The following is a 26,753-nucleotide window of genomic DNA, read 5'->3' on the forward strand; positions in this document are numbered from 1 at the left end:
ATATGTGTGTATACGTGCATTCATTAGATTAACGTTTATAATATAATAACTTGTAATTTTGTATTGTTTGCGATCATTAACACTTAATCTCAGGACTTTGTAAATCTCTAATTCAACGTTACTTAGCTATTTCAACGTTATTTAGACAAAAAAAAAATCGTTGTGTAGACTAAGAATCGAACTCGCACTCTTCTACACAACACGCTGAAGTCTTACCGTCTGAGCTATTGAAACCACATGAAAGCGTTCCTTTCTGTGAGGAGTGTCGATCTAGTCATGAAGGTCCATTGTCGATTTAACTACACGATTTATGTATATATTTATTCTTTATTTACGTAATATTATCATATTTTTTGCAGTTTTTGAAGTGAATTTCGGAACGATGCTAGTAACAAACCAAATAGCCTGAATTTAAGTAACTCAATATTCGTTATCTTGTGTATCAGTGCTCTGGTCTCCGATCATGCGCATTGTCTTACATCTGAGACTTAGGAATATTCAATCGTCTCATCCTTTTCCAGGGAAACTGTACATCGTTATTCTTGCCATTAGGATGTATGGCAACCTTACAGAAATAACTAAGGAACGGAACGCTGCTATTCAGACCACGTGCGTGGGTGTCTTTTCGTAAGTTAGCCGCCAATGTGCTGTTACGAAACTATGCCGTCTTTCAGTTTAAATTTCTTATTACCCATATACTTCATTGCAAAACGAATAGGAATAGTTTTTTGTTTATTTTAACGTACTCTATTGCCGTGTTCAATCGACAGAATTACAGTAAAGCATCGATTATCCGAAACAATTGGGGACGGGGGGTGTTCGGATAACCGATCATTTACGAAAACAAATTGTACCGGTATCATAGGAGCAGTATGAAGCAAAGAAACACTGATATTAAACAAAAACTGTACATACAGTATATATTTTGTATCACATGTCTTACAAATAACATAAAGAACTGACTAGCCTAGTTTGACAAGTTCAAAATTGCTATTAAAGTAGCCTACAGTTTAGTAGAAGAAGTCCAAATTCCTTTTTTGCTTCAGAGCTGAGACTCATTTTTTTCTCCTATCTCGCAAATAGCGCTAGGAAAACTTGTTCATGGCGCGCGCGCAAATTTGAATTTGCCGATTGGAACGCTTTCGGTTGATCGGTATTCGGATAATCGATGCTCTACTGCAGCCGTGGCGTAAGTATGATCGTGCGCCAAGCCACTGTGTAACCTGCAAAGTGCATACTATCTATGGAGGGAGGCGGACACCCGAAGGGTAAGTGGAGCAACTGTCTGAGTTACTGTATATTATTAACGGATTTTCATTTTCGTTACATCAAACACTTAAATATTATTTTATACAGTATAAGGTTACAAACTAATGTTTAGTACGTGTAACGAGGAAAGAAATGAATAAGAAAACATAGGCCACATCATTACAACCTAAAATTAATTGTCTTCAGAATGTCTCTGCGACAGAGTTTCAAAATCACGAATTATGTCACTTACTGCCAATCGTAGTTGATCACGAAGGTATTTGTTTGTCAGTCGTGTTCTAAATATGGTTTTTACTATTTTCATTGTTGAAAATTGTTTTTCACAAACGTAAGTTGTAGTGAACATGGCTTCAACTGAGTAAGTGACAGAATGAAGCTTCGGATATTTATTTTTTGGCAACGATTTGAAAAGTTCAACATTTGTCAAGTCCTTACATCTAGCTTTCATTTAACATCACATTGTAAATCTGTGAATTTAAATTGAAGATCTAACCGCATTTTTCGTGCATCTGCTGAAAAAGGATCGACGTACAGGGATAATAATAATAATAATAATAATAATAATAATAATAATAGTAATAATAATAATAACAGTTAACCTTTTAATGTTTCATGAGTGACACGTAGTATAATGCCGTTTTATGTTATACAACCGTTTTCTCGTCATGCTTGTGAACAAATCATACATTTAATATTCTAATCATATTGACAGCAAAAAAAAATACGTCCTCCCATCCTGTTTTTGTAGAGTACATGGTTTCGAGAAAGCCATTGCGATGATACGCCACTCGCAGGTCAGAGACAAATACAAATGGAACGGAGTTTGACTCCAGTGAGTGAGACGGTGGGGGTTGGGGGAGTAGGAAGCAAGAGAAATGCATAGCTATCATTGCGAGCCACATTGTGCTCGCGAGTCACATTTTCGTCACGGCTGCTCTACTGTATATCACTTCTACCCTGCAGATGGATAGGCAGCTTGAGATACAGGTAAACAGACAGGAAGACTGCTTCAGGCACAGAGAGCAGTAGAGAACAAATTTGCAGACAGATAGGGAGATGAGTAGATCTGGAAAAGTTTTGGGATATGTGTCAATTGAATATCATTCTGGATGGCTTGAGCAGCAGCGGAGTACAGGTAGATTGGATTAGGCAGGGAGTGCAATCCTCTGCGCTGTGTTCGGCATGTAGGGAGTGCGAACACACGTGCAGCCTCGGGCAGTGAACTCTCACTTCTCACCGCGTCCCAATATTTACAATTCAATATTTGCTGCACATAAATTATTTGACTTAGGTTCCACACATGCGAGAGACTTGAAAGTTCCGATACATACGCTCAAATGCGTACTGGTAGGAGTTACGAAAGTTTCACATGGCTACCGGTTTGTTTTATATCTTCATTTAACCTACAGGGAAATTTCTTACTCGTGTAGTTTGTTATACTTACTGTTCGACTGAGTGGTTATGCCGCAGGGTCGGCGAAACGAGGGAAGCACGTAACAGTTGCTTACTTTACTTTCCGGGGCCCTTTACTTTACGTTATGGTATTTTAAGCAGTTGTATAATATTACGTAATATTTCAATACCGAATAAATATTTTCAAAAAAGAAACCGACATCCCAGCTACTAGCCTTTTACAGAGAAGTCAGCAGAAACAGGTGGGGGAAATCGAGATGCGACATAATCAGAGTATTAGAGTTACAGTCATTAATGTTTTATTGTTTTGGTGTAAAATAATACAGATATCCACCGGCGTAGCTCAGTCAGGTAAGGCGCTTGCCTGCCGAATCAAAGCAGCTCTCGGGCGTGGGTTCGATTGTCGCTTGGGCTGATTACCTGGTTGGATTTTTTCCGACGTTTTCCCCAACTGTAAGGCCATATCATGTAACTTATGGCGAATCTTCGACCTCATCTCGCCAAATATCTCGCTGTCACCAATTAAATCGACGCTAAATAACCGAGCGGTCGATACAGCGTCGTTAAATAACCAACGGAAAAGAAAGAATTATAGATTGAATCTTTTACAATGAAAATGTATTAGGATTAAACATAACATTAAAATGAAAACCTTCCAGATACACTTTGTTAGAAATCATGAAATTTTAGAGGAATTACACTCATTTTAGAAAGAATGAATAAATAAAAATTATACAAAATTGTGAATGGATAATGAATGAATTAATTGTTTCATGAAAAAGTGCCTAACATTCCAGATAACTTTAAGGGGTTAGGTACAGCTTACAGCAGTAAAATTTTTGGAAATATTCAACATTTTTTTCCTCCATTACTGTATTTTGTACAATAAAAAATTTGGTATGTGTAAAACACTGTCCTTCTGCTATATAAAAAAACGATTAAATTTTTTTTTTCAAAATTGTGACGGTTCACTGTGCAGTGATGAAGCGTTTCCCTCATAACTCATAAACTTGTTAACTTTTTCATGCCCTCTCCCTTTTATTTTATTGCCGATACTCATGTTTACAATATCATGCCATTTCAACTACATTCCTTAATAAATAATTTATTTTTTTATTTGATGTTAGAAGAAAATACTGATATTTGACCATTGTAAATTAATTTACTTCTTTTTTAGGCAATATATCAAAGGTAGAGAAGTGAATTTGCGCCATACTGTAAATATGACACGCATAAACACACAGAAAAAATTTAATCACAGAATGTTGAATAGTTTTTGAGTTATGTGAGAAACACTTCATCACTGCAGAGTGAACTGCCACCATTCTGAATTTGGAAACAAAAAAGTAATAAATATTTTTTAAATTGTAAAAATATTTTTTTATATAGCAGAAGGACAGAGTTTTACACGAACTAATTTTAATTATTGTACAAAATACAGTAATGGAGCAAAAAATGTTGAATATTTCCAAAATGTTACTGCTGTAAGCTATACCTAACCCCTTAAAGTGTTTGATGTATGACGTATTTGTTCTTGAAACAAAACAACAGGACCTACAATGTTAGGTATTAAGTTCATCATCATCATCATTATTATTATTATTATTATTATTATTATTATTATTGTCATCGTCATTATCTTTGTTACGAAACAACTTAGCTTTACTTCCTTTACTTGAAAGATATCATAATACAGATATAATTTCTAGTAATAAGCGAAACACCATCAGCAGCTTTGAACTTCGTACTTTCCGTTCTAATAGAAATAACAACTTCTGACTAAGTATATAGACCCCAATCGCACTGTTATATAGTATTTTTAAGATATTTAATACTATCTTTTATGTGTTACTCAAAGTTTGTGACTGAAAGATATTAAGACTACCTGAAACAAATTGTAATATATTAGCTGAGAGTTACTTCTTACTCGTCCACAACATACAATTCGTTATGTACTTACTGAAACATTTTATAAAATTATTATCCTTATCTTTGTCACGGGGTATCCGAATTTTACTTTATATTTATACTCCCGAAAGATACCACAATGCAGATATATATCCTTGTAAACGTTCAACGCCGTCCACAGTTCCTAACTTATTCATTTCCAATCCAGCAGAAATAAGAACCTCTGACGAACTATATTATACAGTATTAATAGCGTGTTACACCAGTATATTTATTTGTTAAGCACTGTGTTTCTTGTGTTATTCAAAGTTTGTAATTGTGATTATGAGTTACCTTCTTTGCTTTTATGATGTTTTATGTGCGTGCTCAAATACTTTGTAAAAATCATCATTACCTTTGTCATGGGATATACTAGCTTGACTTTCTATAGTGTAAAGGTTAGAAATACTGTGATAGGAGTAATATTGTGATAGTTATTTTTAAGAATTTATTACAATTTTACTGAGCGAGAGGAAGATCGGTTTTTTGCGTCAACGTATTAAGGAAATGTTCGTGGATAATTTCCTGCAAAAAAACCGGTCCTTCTCTCGCTCATTATAATTGTAATAAATTCTCAAAAGAACTATCACAACATTACTTGTATCACAATATTACCAACCTTTACCCTACTTTCGAAAAATGTCATAATGCAGTAAAAGTACGAAGTGTTCCACAGTTTCGGACTTGGTAATTTCCGATCTATTAGAAATAAAGATCTGTGATGAACTATATTGTATATTCCTATCGTGTATTACTAGTATTTTTTTATTTGTGCTCCGCCATGGTTCTTGTGTTATTAAAAGTTTGAGATGGATACATATTTAAGACTGTTTCATTTGATGTAATAAATGTGTCATTTCTCCCACACTTAATATACATGGTAAACCGAAAATAATGTCATTAATTTCATGGCGTTATTTTTTGCGAGATTTCAAACAAAATTTCATACAGTTTTGCTCCTTTAGATAAAAATTGTTTCATATGAAACATTTCGTAGCGTGTTTTCGGAAAGCCATTGATTTAATTCCCAATATGCTTAGTCAATTTAACGAAGCAGTGTATTATGATAATAAATGCTTGGAAGAATTTTAGTTGTGTCCTTCAAATGTGAAACAATTTTATCCGAACAAATGTAACTTTTCGTTCTGAAAAGGAATTTTAAAATGCTATATTTGTTCGGATAAAATTTCTGAAAATTTAAAAAACAAAATAAAATAATTTCTATACATTATCATAATACACAGCTATCTTAAATTGACTGAGCATATTGGCAATTAAATCAATGGTTTTTGCAAAATGAGTTCTGAAATATTTAACATAAACATTTTTATCTGGAAAAGAAAGCAAAAACGACCAAATAATTTATGAGTAACTTAATAATTTATTTACTATGTTAATGTTAGAAATTTTACCTGGCTGACTAGTTTCGAAGTGATATTCTTCTTTAGGTTTCGGACAATGAAGTGTATCACTTCAAAACTATCAGCCAGGTAAAATTCCTCATATTAACACAGTAAAGAAGTTACAACGTTAATCAGTGCTTATAAAAGTATTAAAAGTGTATATAGAACAAAGAAGAACAAAATTGTATTCAACTATTTGTTTGAAATATCTCAAAGAATAACCCCCTGAAATTAATGACATTGCTTACGGTTCACTCTCTACATCTTATGTATGTACTCCAACACTATATAAAAACATTTACTTGTAAAACTATAGCAATTTTGTGTGTCGTGTTTCAGGTTTTGAAGAAAGCTGGGCACGAAGGCGCGTTCATACAGACGGGGTAAGTTAATAAACACTATTATACAGGGACATCATTTTATTTTTACTTACATTTTTATTGTACCTGAGTTTTTGAATGTACTTCACTCCCACACCCTCTACTAGTAAACTTCCACACAGAACCAAGGCCGCGTATGCAGTACTGAGTTAGTGAGTATAGTACGTTCCAGAATATGTTCGCGTTTTCCAGTGACGAAAGAGCTTTCAATATTGAATCATATTTTCGCACAGGTACTGTCTTCCGTTTGCCTACGTCGCATCCCGGTTTCCCCCACCTGATCTGTTCGCCCCTCTGTAAAGTCTAGTAGCTGGTCTGTCTTAGCGCCTTTCTGAAAACATTCATATTTCTGTTAGGAATTGGACGTCTACGTAATATTATAGAACTGTTTAAAATAACTTCAATAAAAGGGCCTCGTTAAGTAATTAACTGTCCCCTTTCTACGTCCCTGCGACAAAACCACTTGAACGGACAGTAGATAGCATTTCTGAGTAATTTTATCTTTTCGGATCGGGCAGAAGTGAAGATTAAACTTACAGTACGTAAGGTACTCTTTTATAGAGTAGGTATAGAATTATTTCAACATGAGTTACTCGTACGAAATACGAAACTGGTAATTGGAATTAGGTACAATAGTCAATAGTGCGATAATATGCACAAAAGAACTGAAGCATGTATGGAAATGAGCGGCCACCATTTTCAAAAATGTGTTTAAATAACCATATTATGATTATTTTTCAATTTGACTTCATTCTCTATATTGTACGCTAATGTGCTGTAACAGTGCAATATACACTGCATAATTAATACGTCCGAATGGATAGCTAAGTTCGTGAGTATAAACACTCATTGTTAATACTGTACTGTATTTTGATTAAACAAAAACCCAATGAAAATTATCAAACTCAAAATTGCTATATTTCCTAGTTTACATAAATGGATGAACTACTTTTCTTCCCTCCTATACGTAGTAAAGTGATTTGTATTTTACGTCAGTATCATCGAACTCCAGTCTTGGAAGGGGGAGCAAGCGGTGTTTCCGGTTCTAGACCTTTAATCCGAAGATATAGCCAGGTTAATATTAAAAATGTTAGTAAAAATAAAATGATGTCCCTGTATAACCCATTATTATTGTAGATAAAAGTAGAAACTGAAATTATACTACAATGAACTCGTTAGAAGAGACACGCATAACTATTGTAGAACCTACAGAAGAAGATGTGATCAGTGTAATTAAAAAACTGAAAATTCGAAAATCTGCTGGTCCCGATGAAATAACGAACGAAATGTTAAAATACGGAGGAGAAACCTTGCATAAAGAAATTGTGAAGCTACAGAAACAGATTTTTACCAATTTAAGTATAAATCAAGAATGAAAAACAAGTATTCTGATACCTATATTTAAAAAGGTTAATAAACAAATACTTGAAAATTATAGAGGAATTAACCTCCTAAATACGGTTCTAAAAATAACGACTAAAATTATCCACAGTAAGCTATCAGAACTTATCACACTAAGTGATGAGCAACAGGGATTTCGAGTAGGCCGATCATGCACTGATGCAATTTTTGTAGTCCGACAGATTACCGAAAAGGCCTTGGAGTTCAACAAACAAGCATTTTTATGTTTTATCGATTCAGAAAAAGCATTTGACTCTTAGCAGTTAAATACTATTTTAAAAATCTTAACTAAAAATAATGTACCAGATGGGCTGATTGCTCTTATTTTAAATATATATTCAGACAATACAGTAAGGATCAAAGTAAACGATCACCTAATAAGTGCAATAGGTGTTAATAAAGGTGTTCGTCAGGGAGACTCATTGAGTCCTTTACTTTTTATTATGGTAATGGAAGAAATAATTAAAGAAACAAAGACTCAGAAAGGATATAAAATGGGAAGTAAAGAAATAGAAATGGTATGTTATGCTGATGATGTAATATTGGTAACAGAATGCGAAGATGATCTGCAAAGAATGTTACATCAGTTCAATACCAGCTGTAAAAATTATGGGTTTAAAATACCTACACTAAAGGCAAAATACGATGCAAATTAGAATTGGAAAAACAAATAATTGAACAAGTGATGTGCTTTCAATATCTTGGCTTCCATTTATCAAGCTCAGGCCTTTTACAAAACGAAATTTTAAACCAAGTTACTAAAGCAAATAGAGTATCGGGAAATAAATATCTCCACATTGAACCTAAGGTTCGAATTTACAAGACCGTCGTGCGCCCTATTCTCACTTATGCAGTTGAAATAAGACCTGAAACAGCAAAAACGAAACAGATGTTGGATACAACAGAAATGAAAACCTTAAGGAAAATAGTAGGAATCACAAGAAGGGACCATATACGGAATGATAGATCAGAGAACAATGCAAAATACAACCAGTCAGAGAATGAACGCAAATAAGAAGGCAACAATGGAATAAGCATGTATCTCGAATGGAAGAGGATAGAATTGCGAGAATCGCCAGGGATAACTACCCATCCGGAAGAAGATCCCCAGGAAGACCATTAAGTAGATGAAGAGATACTCTGGATTAACAGGCTGGAAGCCTAGAGAGAAGAGAAGAAGAAGAAGAAGAAGAAGAAGAAGAATTAGTTTACATGCTTCACTTCAACGTACTGTTGGGATGCCTATGGAGTACGGCGAAGTTTGTAATATCTTGATATCCCCTCTCATATTCGAACATTGCACGGCTCTAGTATGCACTTCATTACAGTTCGTCGTAACTGTTGATTTGAATGATGTAATGTTACAATCCTAATTCAAACCAATACACGTTACGGAATGAATGCCACAGCTACCTGCAAATTAAAGCATTCCGTTGTGTTATCACAAAAGTCTTCATTGGAATTTAACATAATGTATATTATTTCCGTATATGCCATATATTGATTCCTACTCAGCACTTAGTAATCTCACTTCGTTATACACGATCACGAAATTAGACAAAATGTTTGTTATAACCTACATTTGCTGCAACGTACACGTAATGAATACTCTGTGCTTAGTTCTGCTGTGAGGTTAATTAACATTCATAATGAAGTGTAATGGAAGAAGTGTGTACAGAACGCCAATATATGCAGAGTCACTTCACAGTTACGTGTAATGAATGAAATGTGTGAAATATAATAATTGGATATTAATGAGTCATTCCAAAATTGAGGGTTATTAAAGCTGAAGCAAGTGCTCGTAAAAAGTGTAGGAATTCGTCGCACATGTGGAACTAGTTACCAATAATTGTAATATCTTACGGATTTCAATTTAGATACAATACAATGATCCTTGTTGAAGTGAAACTTATTTAAGGGAACATTATGACTGAGTTTTGAAATTTTTACGATTTTAATCCGATTTCTTGCATTTTTAACTCTTTGTTAGGTGCATTATGAATAATGTGTGTGCAAATGTTCAGGTATATCGGATTGGTAGTTTTGAAATTAATTTTATTGTAATTATGCAAATTAGTGACATAATCAAAATGTCCCATGCGCATTACTTTTAAATACAGCAAGTTCATATGCTTCATATGGACTCTGATGCACGGGAAATATTTTAGTGATGAGATATTCATACTCGTTTAGAAACATTAAATTTTTTGAGATTGAACATTGATTTATTCATATTTTGAATGAACGTAATATTTTTAAGTACTAATTTTAATATATATTAATATATATATATATATATGCGTAAATCACTTGTGATTTAAGACTGTGCTTATTACGTCGGATCCCGGCCAACCAGTCACTCATAACGAGTGCACCTCCGCACATGTGTGGACATTAGTCCTACGTCCATAGACATCTATGACGTAGTGCAGAGGGCGGCCACCAGAGGGAACCCAAGAGGTTGAGACGGTTCCTCGTATAGGATGAGGAGATTTCCATTAGATTAGTATTTCGTGTTAATATTCTTATATGGATAGGATGCGCGGACGTGTAAGTTAGTTTCAAAATCTGAGACGGAAGTAACAGGTGGACAGGAAGGCCGAAAGGAAGCTAGGCGGACAGGAAACATGTGTCCAGGCGTGGAGTTGACTGATGAGGGAATGTATGGACTTTGCCTGCGGGTGGTCAGTAAGATGACGCCAAGCCAGGTTCCAAAAGAGATGATCTGGTATATGTCAGAGAATTGTCAGAACCCCGGAAGTAAGGGGATGTTCTAGTTAACGAACAATTTTTGAAGAACGCGTCTTAAGTGACGTAAGTGTAATCATGGCCAATCAGGATTCTTAATAGAGACACGTGATATATAGATAGGAGGGCGAAATTCTATGTTTGGTGGTTGAAAGTGGAGGATAGATTTGGCAGATAGACAGAAGGCATATACAACGCGTACGGAGAGGTTGCACTCCACATATTCTCGGCAAACCTAACTCGGAAGTATAACAATTTACGGACTTAGAATTTTTTAGTGGGTGTAGTAAGAAGTCGTGTGTTGCATTATTATTATAAGTCTGAATTCTTTCCTCTCATCACGTTATCAACTGTCCGTTTTATTACTGGTGTTTTATAGTACAAATTATATAATTACGTGAACTCAGAAATTAGTATACCAACTTGCGGGAAGTGAGAGCGAGATATTATACACTTGGACGCGCATTTCTGCTAATCTGAAACGAACACTTAATAATAATAATAAACGTTTTCATAGTTCTTACCAACAACTTCTGGTGTGCGCCTACATCATTTCAACCTACGAGCACGTCTCCCAAACCCCATGTCCCGACCGTTTTGCAGCTGACCTGGGACCTCATCCTCTACCGGAGTAATCTCGAGGAGGCTGGCGCCCAAATTAATCTGTGTACATAGTTAATTATTGACATCGACGTGCCTCCTCGAGATACTTTCCATATACGACTGAGCTGGCAGCCGAGGGCAAGGAAAGGCGTCGTGGGCACCAGCAACGACGACGACAGACGACCGTCGCAGACATGGCGACCCCAACGACGACGACAGACGACCGCTGCATATTTCGGCGCCCCAACGAAGGCCGACCGCTTCAAGGTGGAACTTAAAACTGAGAGGATTCGATCCGACACCGGGATGGGAATCCGGTGTGGCTTAGTGGATAAAGTATCAGCACGTAGAGCTGAAAACCCGGGTTCAAATCCCGGTGCCAGAGAGAATTTTTCTCCGTTCCACTACTCTTTCATCGTACTAATTTTCAAGATATTTAATATTACTCAACGCTAGATCTCAGGTAATATAGTTTATGCATTCACACGTACGAATGCAATAATTGAATTTGATGAAAGCTGTGTGTGCATGGAGTATATTTTAACATCATACATATAATTTCGAGGAAAAGCCGAATTTGTGAAAAGAGATACAATGACATAAGCCTATAGAGCAGGCCTATTATAAAATTGCTCCTAAATCTCAAAGAAGACATAGAGGCAAAAAACCCTTTACTGTCAACTTCTAAATTACCCAAGGAAAATTTTCGTACAAGAAACCGAAAATTGATTTTTTGACCCTTTTTTAACCCAGTCCTAGTGTCCCTTAAGCAGTATATAACTAGAACGAACAATACGTCACTGCTAGTTAACAGAAAACCACAATTTAATTCACACAGAATTAGTGTGCACACAATGTTGGTTGCTTGACGGTTGTCAGCCCACTTTGAGGTCTGTGGATATAGAAGGAAAAATTGGATCGGTGTCTGGTAGATTTCCCGGGTAGCTAGTTGGTAAAGCGTTGGTATGTTTAACCAAAGTCCCGGATTTGATACCCGGCCCCGGAACAATTTTTTCCTTGAAATTATTCAAATCAACTTTACAGGGAGTTATACTTGAAAGCTTGATTTGCACAATACATATATACATGCATGCATGGTTGTTTGCTTGCTTGCTTACACACATAAACATAGGCCTACATATCTTACACACATGCATACATGTTCTGCCCATAGGCAGGTCTTTCACTGCAAACCCAGAATTCTCCAGTCTTTCCTATTTTCTACCTTCCTCTTAGTCTCCGCATATGATCCCTATATATCTTAATGTCGTGTATCATCTGATATCTTCTTCTGCCCCGAACTCTTCCAGTGCATCATCAGTAGGCAGTTTCTTCTCAGACAGTGACCCAACCAATTTCTTTTCCTCTTCCTGATAAGTTTCAGCATCATTCTTTCTTCACCCACTCTTTCTAACTCAACTTTATTACTCTTGACCATGTGTTAGCACACAACAGCTTGGTAGAATTAGCTCACCAAGGGTGCTATGCATAGACATTTCGCTAGCCCGCGCTACGAGCGTGCTAATCTAGCCCTGGCTATCGACTGGTTACTTGTACAGGATTCATATCATATCACGTATCATATCGATGAAAGAGTAATGGAACGGAGAAAAATTCTCTCCGGCGCCGGGATTTGAACCCGGGTTTTCAGCTCTACGTGCTGATGCTTTATCCACTAAGCCACACCGGATACTACCCCGGCGTCGGACAGAATCGTCTCAGATTAAGCTCCAAATCTTGGGTTCCCTCTGGTGGCCGTCCTCTGCATTACGTCATACATGTCTATGAACGTAGGACCGAAGTCCACACATGTGCTGAGGTGCACTCGTTATGAGTGACTAGTTGACCGGGATCCGACGGAATAAGCGCCGTCTTAAATCACTTCGTGATTTACGCATATCATATATGTTATCTTAATGTACCGAAGTACATATGATATTTCCATGCAGATATTCTGCGTCATCATATCCGGTGTGGCTTAGTGGATAGAGCATCAGCACGTAGAGCTTAAAACCCGGGTTCAAATCCCGGCTCCGGAGAGAATTTTTCTCCGTTCCATTACTCTTTCATCGTATGATGACGCAGAATATCTGCATGGAAATATCATATGTACTTCGGTACATTAAAGTAATATATATGATATGCGTAAATCACTTCGTGATTTAAGACGGCACTTATTCCGTCGGATCCCGGCCAACTAGTCACTCATAACGAGTGCACCTCAGCACATGTGTGGACTTCGGTCCTACGTTCATAGACATCTATGACGTAGTGCAGATGGCGGCCACTAGAGGGAACCCAAGATTTGGAGCTTAATCTGTGACGATTCTATCCGACGCCGGGGTGGTATCCGGTGTGGCTTAGTGGATAAAGCATCAGCACGTAGAGCTGAAAACCCGGGTTTAAATCCCGGCGCCGGAGAGAATTTTTCTCCGTTCCATTACTCCTTCATCGTATGATGACGCAGAATATCTACATGGAAATATTATATATACTTCGGTATATTAAAATTATATATATATATATATATATATATATATATATATATATATATATATATATATATATATATATATGTGTGTGTATCATATCGCTAACATTGGTTTATGAATACGAAAAACGTTAGTTTGCTGATCATCCACCCGAAGCCCGCTCCAAGAATGTCTATGAATACGGCCCCTAATGACTACTCGTAGGATTAAACCTGCAGAAAGGCAGGTTTGCCTTCAATGGATTTAATATTCTTAATTTACTTAATCTTCATTTATATATCATTCGTGTTAGAGATGGGTTCCATTGATACCGTAAGCTTGCGCTCTGACACAAAGTTAACGGATGGACAAGTACATAATCTCCCTGTGAAAAACTGACTTTTGTTTTCACTAGTTCTCCATCATCATTATCTTCAACTTCACCTTCAAATTAATCGTCGACGTGATCTTCGTCATCGCTATTGCCATTGTCATCGTCATCGTTACCGTCAACATCATCATCATCTGTTAAATGGGGAGAAACATGAACAGTGAACAGACAGCAAGTCGAGAGATTAGTGGTGTTGGAATTGTATTTTTGGGGGAGGTCAGTGCGAATACCCAGAAAATATAGAATTCTAAATAAGTAGTAGAATAAGGATATATGCAGGCTGATAGGATAAATTTAGAAATAACAAAAGCGAAACGTTTGAGATGAAATGGACATCGAAAACAAATGCCAAAGAACATAATACTAAGGAAGATACTAATTGGGAGACGGAAGGGAAAGAGGTAGATCACATGAAAGCTGTTGTATGAGTGGGTTGCAATGTGTATGAAAGATGCTATAGACAGAGACATCTGTAATCATGATATTGTTATTGAACTTGGTATTCCCAAGAAACTAGTTCGATTAATGAAAATGTGTCTCTGTGAAACGTACAGTAGAGTGCGTATTGGTCAGTTTCCAATTTACTGTGGACTAAAGCAAGGAGATACACTATCACCTTTACTTTTTAACTTTGCTCTGGAGAGTGCCATTAGGAAAGTTCAGGATAACAGAGAGGGTTTGGAATTGAACGGATTACATCAGCTGCTTGTCTATGCAGATGACGTGAATATATTAGGAGAAAATCCACATACGATTAGGGAAAATACGGAAATCTTACTTGAAGCAAATAAAGCGGTAGGTTTGGAAGTAAATCCCGAAAAGACAAAATATATGATTATGTCTCGTGACGAGAATATTGTACGAAATGGAAATATAAAAATTGGAAATTTATCCTTCGAAGAGGTGGAAAAATTAAAATGCCTGGGAGCAACAGTAACAAATATAAATGATACTCGGGAGGAAATTAAACACAGAATAAATATAGGAAATGCGTGTTATTATTCGGTTGAGAACCTTTTATAATCCAGTCAGCTGTCAAAAAAACCGAAAGTTAGAATTTATAAAACATTTATATTACCAGTTGTTCTTTATGGTTGTGAAACTTGGACTCCCACTTTGAGAGAGGAACATAGGTTAAGGGTATTTGAGAATAAGTTTCTTAGGCAAATATTTGGGGCTGAGAGGGATGAAGTTACAGGAGAATGGAGAAAGTTACATAGCACAGAACTGCACGCATTGTATTCTTCACCTGACATAATTAGAAACATTAAATCCAGACGTTTGATATGGGCAGGGCATGTACCACGTATGGGCGAATCCAGAAATGCATATAGAGTGTTAGTTGGGAGACCGGAGGAAAATATACCTTTGGGGAGGCCGAGACGTAGAAGGGAGGATAATATTAAAATGGATTTGAGGGAGGTGGTATATAATGATAGAGAGTGGATTAATCTTGCACACGACAAGGACCGATGGCGGGCTTATGTGAGGGCGGCAATGAACCTCCGGATTCCTTAGAAGCCATTTGTAAGTAAGTATTATTATTATTATTATTATTATTATTATTATTAAATTTATAATAATACTAATTTATCTCCGAATATTTTTCAAAATGTTATCTTAATTCTTTTTCGTATTATGTATGTATGTATGTATTTATTCACACTGCAATGGGTATATACCCGGTGGCAGTGGTAACTAATTACACTCAATAATGACAATAATAAACTTATTAATTAAAAATACAATTAATGATAATACTAATAATTAATACTAATAATAATAATAATAACAATAATAATAACAACAACAACAGGGAATATACTAAATTAAATGAAACGATCACTTAAAATAACATTTGAAATATTCTAATTTGTATCTTAAAACTAAGATCGAACTAAAACCCACGAGTATATGTTCATATCTGCACAAGTACCTTTCAACATTACACTCATTTCGCTGTCAACTCACTCACTGCACTGGAACTACGACACATTTCACTGATTCTATCCTGATTTCACTAACACTTCAAAAACATTTCACTGTTCAAATACTTTGCACTGCCACTATAACCTATACAGCTTCACTGACAGGAACACGTTTCCCTTACACAGCACACTTCACTGACACGACATACTTCTTCACTGATACAACACACTTCACTGACACAACATAATTCTTCACTGATACAACACTTCAATAACAACATATCATTTACACCCTTTAAGTACTGTGTATAATTACCGTCTATTAGTAAGGTCCTTAAGCCTATTTTTAAATACATTTTTGGTTGTTGGTAAAGCCTTTAGTAAGTCTGCAGGTAAAGCATTCCAGTCCCTGATAGTACGATTGAGAAAAGAAAACTTTCCAGTGTCCGTCCTCTGCCTTCTTTCCCTCAATTTATATGAGTGGTCGTTCCTTGAAGAGTAATTTGGCGGCTGCAACCTATTTTTTATTTCTTTCCAGGCAGGCTCACCTCTGTATGTTTTGAACAGTGCGCATAATCGAATTCGCGTTCTCCTGTCCGTGAGTGTGTCCCATTTTAATGGTGAATTTTTCCAACAACACTTAAGAGCCCGTTTTTGAATCTTTTCCAGTGTCTTAATATGTTCTAATCTGTAAGGATCCCAACATGCAGCACCATATTCCATTACTGGACGTACTAGTGATTTATATGCAATCTCTTTGGATTTATCAGAACCTTTTCTTAGTACCCTCATCACAAAGTGTAACGCTCTCCATGCTTTTCCCGCTGTGTCTGTAACGTGTTCCCCCCAGCCGAGATCGCTGCTAAATGTTATTCCGAGGTATTTACATTTGTTAACTTCCGGAATGGTTTCACCCCCTAACGTATACGATGCGACTATTTTATTTCTTTTCCTTGTAAAGCTGATGGCTTTGCTCTTTAGAGAATTTATTTTCATTTTGTTGGCTATTGCCCAATCATTTATTCTATTGAGGTCATTCTGGAGAAGAGTAGTATCTTCATGACTTTTTATTTCCCTGTATATCATACAATCATCCGCGAATAAGCGAACCCTAGATAAGATATTAACTGGCAGATCATTTACAAAAGCCAAGAATAGAAGAGGCCCCAAGACACTCCCCTGCGGGACCCCGGAAGTAATTTCAATTGGGTTTGATAATTCCTCCCCTACCCGTACTCTCTGAGTGCGACAAGTTAAAAATTCCTTGATCCACTGGAGCACTCTGAAGTCAATCCCCGTTGATTGTAGTTTAACCAACAATATATCGTGTGGGACTACATCGAATGCGCGTGAAAAGTCAATAATCACTGCATCTACTTGGCTATTGGAATCTATTCCGTCTTCTAAATCCTGACATACCGTTATTAATTGACTCTCACATGAATAGCCCCCCCGAAATCCATGCTGACAGTTATGTAACCAATTTGAGTCATCCCAATGCTGCCTTAGATAAGCTGAAATCAAGTGTTCCATCTGTTTGCAAACCACAGAGGTAAGGCTGACCGGTCTGTAATTTTTTGTATCAGAGCGAGACCCTGACTTATAAATTGGAACCACTATTGCATCTTTCCAATCTCGCGGGACAGTACCATTGTTAATTGATATTTCAAATATACGCACTAGATAGGGAATCATGGCTTCCCCTCCCAATTTTAGTACGTCTCCGGCGATACCATCAGGTCCTACTGATTTATGAGTTTTCAATTTAGAGATCCTTCTCCTTATGTCCCTAGGCTTGATAGAAAACTGACCCGTATTTTCCACAGAAGCTAAGTGTGGTACTATTGTCCTCATCCCAAAAACAGTGGCATAATAGGAATTTAATTTTTCTGCTTTTTCCGCTGTCCTGTACGATAAATTGATTGCGGTCATTTTTTAGGGGGAGGCTCGAATAATTTTCCTTGCGTCGTCTCTTCACATATTTATAAAATTCCCCCCACCCGTTTTGTTCACCTTTGAAAAGTTTGTTTAGGTAATTTTCCTGCGCTATCTTCTTCGCATTAAGCAGTTCTTTCGATAGTTGTGTGAATTTTGTTTGTTTTGCAAGGCTTTCCTTGCGCTGTCTGTAGGATTTCCTTAGTTTTCTTTTCAGTTTCCGTATGTATTTATTATAATATTCCGGATCGGGATTGTTTGATAAGCGTTTAACCGGGATAAATTTCTGCATTCCTGTTAGTATAATCTGCTTGAACTCCGCCCAGCATTCTTCTACACTACTGCCCTTTACTACCCATGATGAGTACTTTTCTCTAAGATAATTTTGGAAGCCTTCTCTGTCCGCTTTGTTATATTGCAAGATATTTTTGTTCTTTTTACCGCTTTGCTTGTACTTAGCATTCCATAATATTTCAAGAATTACCGCGTCGTGGTCACTAATACCTGGAATCACTTCAATACCTGCGACTATTTCTGAGGGTCTTAAAAGAAATATGTCTAGTAACGAATCTCCCCTTGTCGCCCTGTCTGTTACTTGAATTAAGTTATGTTTCCAGATGAGTGCGTTTACTAATGACTGGGCTTGACTCATCCCTCCCTCTATTGTACCCTGCCAGTTTACCTGAGGCAAGTTTAGGTCCCCTGCAACGATAACATACTGCCCGCGGATTTTTCTATTTTCCAACATATCTCTTATTTTATACAGTACGTTCAAGCCTTCTTTCGGGGCCCTGTATAAACCGATGATGTGTAATATGTTTCGCGAATAATCATCCTCTATGTCTACACCCAACATTTCGAACTCCGAGTCCTTAAAATTTTCAGCGCTTTGCAGGCACTCTTTTACACATATAAAAACCCCTCCCCCTGTTCCTACACGGTCGCGTCTGTATGTTACATAGTCGTTTCTAAATACTTCTGAGTCTGCTACTTCGCTGGAAAGCCATGATTCCGTTCCTATTATGACGTCAGGATTATGCGAATCTACTAGGTTCCAGAATTCAATTGATTTATTATAAATACTTCTACAATTCACCTGCAGCACCACTAAAGACTTACCATTACATGACATAATATTGGTGATCCCTGTTGTTTCCGCTGTGGCCGCCGCTACCGCCTCCGTCTCTCCCATCGCCGTCGCCGTCGCCGCTTCCTCCGCCGTTGTAATAGTACTCGTACATACTATTTGCCGCCGTCATTCCCGGTCGTTGCTTCTCTCCGTTGACGCCGCCCTCGAGAACAGCGCTCCTAGTCCCGTCGCTCCTCGTCGATTTAGATGAACTCCATCACGTCCCAGGTCCCCGTCACCGATCCACGAATTTGGGTCCACGAATGTTGCTCCCGTTCTATCTGCCACCCAGTCGAATGCCTCATTGAGTCGCCCAATCCGAGTCCAGTGAAAATCTCGTCGCCGCACTATCCCGCTGATAATTATCTTCGCTTGGGGGTACAGCTCCTTCGTTCTTACCGCCAAGTCGTACATATCTCCCATAACGTACTCGAATCGTCGCCTCAGGTCATTGGTCCCCACATGTAATATTACAGTTTTTATGTCCCGTTTCTCCTGTTGCTCCAATTTGAGTTTCACTTCGTCGACTCGTATCCCCGGGTAGCACAGCACTTCGAGGTCCTTATTTTCCTGTCCCACATGTCGCACCATGGAATCTCCTATCACCAATATCTGCTTCTCCTCGCTCGCCTCCCCGTGTTGTTCCTCGCGTAGCCGCCTGTTCTCAGCTTCCATCTCTCTCAGTCGTTCTTCCGTCTGTTGCAGCTTTTCTTTCAGTTCCGCCACCTCTTTCTTCAGCGACTCAATTTCTGTGTCCGTGGTCTCAACAGCTATGTCCCTCATACATTCCCTACACCGCCAGTTCTCCTCAATATGCTGGTCCCTCTTGAGTTTTTGGCAGCTGAAGTGAAACCACGTCGAACAGGTGATGCACAGAAGGCCAGTCCTCAAATTGTTTTTGCAGACTCCGCACTTCACAGATTCCACAGGTCCTGGGTTCAGTTCCACTCCTCCAATCACCAACAGCATGGCTAGTATCAGGATCACAAAGCTGCTCAGGGTCGGTTCCGCACTCCTCTGGCCTGAAGCTGCCGGGATCCACTTCACCGCCCGCGCCGCCCAGGTACCAATCCTCGCCCGGTACGTTGCTAGTTCACAAGCCATTCTACCTGCTCTGTAAGACAACCTTTCTCGACGACTACCTGCTCACCTATGATGATGATGATGATGATGATGATGATGATGATTAGGATGAGGAGGAGAAAGGGGAGGAGGAAGAGGACGACGACGAGGGAGGAAAAGAGTGGAGAATTCCATCTCGATTGTGTTGATTATTTTCAACGTCAAGGCTTCAAAGAAAATTGATGGATAATTCCGTATCGAAGAAGCGTTAACTTAATTTCCACTTTGTTTATCATACCTGTGGACTTTACTTAAGCAGATAACCTTTCTCTTTTCTTCATTGGTTACCTATAACAGCGACGTCAAACCGTAGTGATGAAAGTAAACATCGATTCCTCTGTAGAAGAAATTTGCCACGTGGCACTAAAGCTGAGGCCGGTGCCCCTCAGCTCCAGAGCTGTATTTTCCATCCGCAGACCGCGGCCGTCCTCTCTTTAACAATATCACTGTGTGTTTGTTCTATCTGTGCCATAAATCAGGAAAAGTCGGCAGATTAATTCCACTGCTGCCACACATCTCCCGCGCCGCTGGACATCAAATGTCAATATTTTACTGCGATGTTAGTACCGCTTTTGATAAGGATCCTTCATTTCCTCGTCTGTAAAACACGCATATCTGCGGATTAAACTCTACAAATTAGAACTTTTATGATGCCGAGCTTGGATAAATAACTCTTATAAATACAAACCTTATCTCGATGCTTGTAATATAAGTCTTTTAAGTGGAAAATTGAGAAGATGTGTATCGGAATGTAAGTTCATCGCGTAAAAGGTTACATTAAAGTAGACGTCACATTATTGGACCTTTTGGTATAAAGTATTTTAATTGTTGATCCTCGAATCAAAGAATCATGGAGAAAGAAATTACAGTTTTTAATGTAGCTGATTTTTAGAACTCGATTGCTTTCTTACTAGTTTCACAACTGTACGTATTCGAAAATCACTACCTCTGAAACATAACGCAATTATACATTTTAATTTGTATTTTTTAACATTCCATGATATTAAAATACTCTGTATCCTGAACAAAAATTATACATTGATTTCTTTTGTCGATATTTCACACTTCCGTTTTGAGATTTAATTTTCATAAATCTGTCGTATTTGGTCAGAAGATAACTCCAAAACATGGCATTTTTTTAGCTGAAAGCGCAGTCCTATATAAAATCAGTTCTTTTTTGTTTGGTATAGTAGTGATATGTCCATTTCATCGTATGTTACTTTCATTCATATTTGTATGTAAACAATATTTATGATTTGTATAAAACATCAGCAGGTAGAGCTGAAAACCCGGATTAAAATTCCGGTGCCGGAGAGACTTTTTTTCTGTTCCCCTACTCTTTCATCGTTAAAAATTTTATTTCAGTGCAGTGTTACTGTATAATGGTCAATCTTCGATATCTCCCCACACCACACACGGGACTGACGTCTAGTTTGCGTTTCGTTATTCAATGACCAAACGAATTTGAGAGATGGAATAACTTTATAATTATACACTTATACACTTGGGACGTATTATTTATATACTCGAAATAATTATTATATGTATTTCACACACCACACAGGGGACTGACATTTGATTTTTCGTAAATGGCGACAGTATCATAAGCTCGACCACATTGTGAGTACAAATTTGCCGACGGCTGCTCTATTTATTTATTTAAATTTAAATATACAGAATAAAGAATATAATTACAAAACAAACAAGAGAAATAGAAATAAAATAATACAAGCATTATAAAAAGAAGGTACAGTAGTATTAACAAAATTTGAGACCGAATGAGCAGCGCTCGTGCTCGGTCGCAGTTCAGATATAATATTAAAATAGAAAATAATAATAATAAAAATAAATAAGTAAAATAAAATAGGAACTAAAATATAATTACAGCGGCAATGGAATTATGTAATATAATATTAACACTAGAGAAGAATAATATCGTACGTGAAAAGTAGGACTAATATATATTTCAAAATTATAGAATACAAATATAATATAGGTTGATTAATTCATACACATAGGCTATAAATTTATTTAATCAAATTGAAGATATTAACACGTTTCTAATTTTCTTGTTATATGTTAGTGGGTTACATGTTAGAAGTTCTGGGTGTAATTTAAAGCATTGTACAACCGAGGGCCAAAATTTATGCTATGCTTTAGACCAGCAGATGTGAGACTTTAGGTGCTACTAATGTTGAATTAATATTTCGTCTTGTGTCATAATTGTGTGTCTGTAATACAAACTTATTACGATTTTTATGATAAAATTTTAACAGCGTATACTTATAAATTTGTTCAATATTAAATACATTAAATTCAGAATAAATTAATTTAGTTGGATAATCGAAACGTTTCTTCAAACAAATTTTAATTATTCGTTTTTGTAGTAAATTTAACGGACTAAGATTAATTTTTGTACTTCCACCCCAAACAATTATACCATATTGAATGATAGACTGAATAATGGCCAAATAAACATTTCGTAGAACTCTAATAGGTAAATAGCATCGAAGATTAACGAATTTATAAATTGTTTTACGAAGCCTCTTACAAAGATAAGTAATGTGATGAGGCCATTTTAAATTCTGATCAATAATGATACCCAGATATTTGACATACGTGGCTTCTTTCAAAGGTGGACATTTACAACTTTTGGTATCTAAACAATTTTCACTGTGTATTATTAGTCTATATTTATCGCTAAATTTTAAATTTTGAACACTGGCAGCTGTTAACGAAAAGGAACTAAAGTTGATTTAGATATATTTAAAGAAAGGAAGTTGGAATTGAGCCATTTTTTAACAATGTTAGCACCTATATTATCATTTCTATATGCTTCCTGCCAAGAAAAACCACTGAAAATAACTACTGTATCATCCGCATATGAATATATAGGTCCATTAAATTTGTCTAAATTTATATTTAGCAGATCATTAACATATATTAGAAATAAAATAGGTCCCAAAATTTTTCCTTGCGGTACACCTATATCAATATATTTGTATTCAATAATAGATCTTCAATTTTGGTCATTTGCCTTCTGTTACTAAAATATGATTGGAATAATTTTAAAACTATACCTCTAACTCCAATAGTATGTAGTTTGTCCAAAAGTAAATATGATTGATAGTGTCGAAAGCTTTCCGTAGATCCAAGAAAATACCCAAACATTTGTTTTCGATATCTAGTTCATTGATAATTTTTCCAGTAACATTAATAAGAGCATCATCAGTAGAGTGTTGTGTTAAAATTCTGAGCTGATTTTCAGTGTTTTAAGTGGGCGTACGTTTCTTCTCCCGTTTATGATGTGGGATTTATCTAAATTTCACCTTGTGTCAATAATAAGTTTGGTTTAATACTTCCACTTTAATGAATGTAGTGATGAATCGCACGGTGACATAGATATAGAAAAACACGTAGTCTCGGAACTACGTATTGGCAGAGTAATTAATGAAGACAAGGAATGGCAACATATGCCTCAAAATCATTATCACCAGCTATGTTTCTGGAGATATCCTCTTCTCTTACATTCACAAATGGCGAAGATAATATGTAGCTCCATGACGTTGGATAAATCTTCATCTATTGCAATTTGCAAGCGGTGTAAATGCCAAATAACACAGATTTTCTTTCACTAAACATTTGTATAACTATTGATTTTTTCTACATCTTAAAGCTGTAATACGTTAAGAGAATTTTAGTTTACCGCTACAGTAATTGTTAATGTAAAGTTAATTTTTGTTCCTTTATTGAACATTAAGCTTATTTATATAAAAAATAAATTGGGAATGAGATTAAATTTAAGAACACATTGTGTTTTATCTGTGGTGTTGTGTATCACATAGGCGAAAGTTTCGTAACCTTCCTCCAAAATTGATAGTAATTTTCTTAGCAGTCTATGATAGCTTTTAATGTCAGTTATTACATTTTCAAAATACATAGACGTTCATAAAACTGTAGTTCGGTTAGGCATTATTATATCAATTGCTAACATTGAAATGTGGGAGCGTAACTTCCTGTGTTGGCGTTTAATTTGCCACTTGTTCATATCTGCTGCGATACAACGACAATCGCGATTCGCCAGATAAAGCAATTTGCAGGACTTGGCTGCAAAACCCAGTTTGGTGAGGTAATTGACTAACATTCCTCAGGAGAATGCAAGCCAATCCATTACCTGACCAATAACAGTGTAAACCGATGAATAATTTGACTTCACCGCGTATACACGCAGTTTATTATCGCACTAGACAAAAGGTCCTCTGTGATTGAAAGGGCAAACGATCCCATCTGCCAGAGGTTAGCCACTGTCACGATGCGGCGTCAGTTCTCGGAAGGGTTTTTAATTTTTGTGGAAGAATGTGTTCTGATAATTTGACGTTGATACGTTGGGCGAAATTGGAAGAATTATAGCAAACGTTTTTGGTGCTCGATATAGCGTGGTTTGTGACGGACATCAAAGATAGGTAATATTAATTTAGTAATAATAATTGCCATTACCAACTTTTGAAAAGTTATATTGACAGGAATGTGGTTTGTCAGTTTATTAGTTTATTACTTCAATACATAAGATAAAATAATCGATAGAAGGGCCTATACTGTAGAACATAGGTTGTTAGACGGGCAGGAATCGAACATGTCTTGGGTTAGGTGGGCAAGTACTGGACAGATGTTGCTCTTAACCTCCTAAGTCCTGTTGTAGCGTATACTATACATAATTATATATATATATTTTTTTTTTGCAGTTTCTTGAATACTTTTGAATTTTTTAATAATTAAATTTGATAGAAATCAAGAGTATCACTTTTGCAACATTTCTATACCAGATTTATAAGTTAGAATTAAAATTTTGGGGCACAAAGAGTCAAAATTACCCCAAAATTTGATTTTCTGTGAAGACATGATTTGGGATTTTTGGAAACCCGGAATGATTATGTATGTATGTGTGTATATATATATATATATATTTTTTTTTTTTCAATTTAAAAACAAATATAAATTCGGGACTGAAGAGGTTAAATAGAGGCAAGAGAAGTTCAGTGGCAGCCACTCAGTCACTCTCGTGCAGCAGCGGTTCTTAATCTGGGGTACCTGGACTCCTTGGAGTTTCCGTGAAAGCGTAATAAAAATTAACAAGTATATTTACTGTATTATTGTAACGTAAAAAGGAGAAGTGTATCCAGATATTTTTGTCACTTTTTTAGGTGGCTTTCACCAGATTTTCAAAGGGGTCCTAGGCTCAAAAAGATTAAGAGCTGCTGTTCTAGTGGGATTGGCAAGAATATTTTATCATTTTATTTTTTCAACATATATCTTTTCAAATTAAAGTTTTGTAGCCTATTTATAATATATTCCTATTATTTACACAACAAAATGTTTTGCTTTATGCTTTTTTTAGTTTTTTTCTGCAATAATAATTAATTACTTCTTTCAATTTGTATTTTCAAATTAGATATTTGTTTTTATAATAGGGCTATATTAACATCACGTACACAATGAAATGTTATCATTATCAATTTGAATTTTATTTATGAATTTCATTGTATGTTTTGTTTTCAGTGTTCTGCAATAAGCAGGGAAATGTCCGGAACTATACGTTACATTCCAAAAACAACTTACCTCATTGACGATGGATTGCGTTATTGAGGCATTGACGTGGGAAAGCATGTAAGTCACGAAAATGAAATTTTACAGGACAAGGAGAAAACGTTTGTGGGTCTGTTATAAAGGACGTTACTTAACGCTAACGCCACCTTTCATGAGCTGCTGAAACTAAACGGTTTCTGCTAGCTACATACTGGCTTTACCATGCCACTGGCGTGGGTTCGTACTACCTCATCCGTGAAAAAACGGATTTTCGATTTTTTGCGACTTACATGCTTTCCCATGTCAATGCCTCAAATGTTCTAATACTTGCATACTCTCATCTTGAACAGTATTATTAGAAGATTTATATGTTTGAGCATGCCTGACATTGTAATGTTGCTCAGCGTTATATATATATATATATATATATATATATATATATATATATATATATTGCTATAACAGTGTATCATATGTGGATACGAAGCATTTGGCATGTTCGCCAGTTGAACTAACATGAACTGCCCCCCCCCCTTGGGAATCAGTCTTGAGTCACTTGAAATGTAGTGTCGGTACTTGTTCTGTTATCTATCATATTAGACTTCTCCACGGTATTTACAATATTCTATTTTAAATACCGTAGACCTATTCATGTTACAAACCGCCAGCGATGTTACTGTTTGCTTACGATAGGTTTGAGTGAACGAAAGAGTCTGTTTACATTTACAACAGATTTCCTGCGCTCGATCGTATACTTCACTTGGCGCCCAGTGGGCGATATGCCCGCCGTGAGCAACATCTGGTATAGGCTGATTTAGTAAAGAAAGCATTATCAAGGTAATCGATACCTACCAAACTAATTTGAACGATTTTAAGAGTGAACTCTTTTAGACATACACGAGCTTCATTGTAATATTATTTAAAAGACTGTATCTTGAACATTCGGTGAGAAAATCTCGAATTTTCAACGTATATTGAAGGAAAGAAATTTGGTTTAATAATTTATTATTATTATTATTATTATTATTAT

General features: G+C 36.4%; 1 long non-coding RNA gene across 1 annotated transcript in view; it reads left to right on the forward strand.

Moving 5' to 3' along the window:
• LOC138704815 (uncharacterized) overlaps window positions 1–26,753 on the forward strand; it is a 938,645-nt gene that overhangs the window by 149,391 nt on the left and 762,501 nt on the right. Inside the window, exon 2 of the long non-coding RNA XR_011333439.1 lies at window positions 6,372–6,415. This is a non-coding gene — a long non-coding RNA (uncharacterized lncRNA). The remainder of the gene's footprint in view (window positions 1–6,371; window positions 6,416–26,753) is intronic.

The sequence above is a fragment of the Periplaneta americana genome, chromosome 8 (assembly GCF_040183065.1).
Source record: "Periplaneta americana isolate PAMFEO1 chromosome 8, P.americana_PAMFEO1_priV1, whole genome shotgun sequence".
Classification (NCBI taxonomy): domain Eukaryota; kingdom Metazoa; phylum Arthropoda; class Insecta; order Blattodea; family Blattidae; genus Periplaneta; species Periplaneta americana.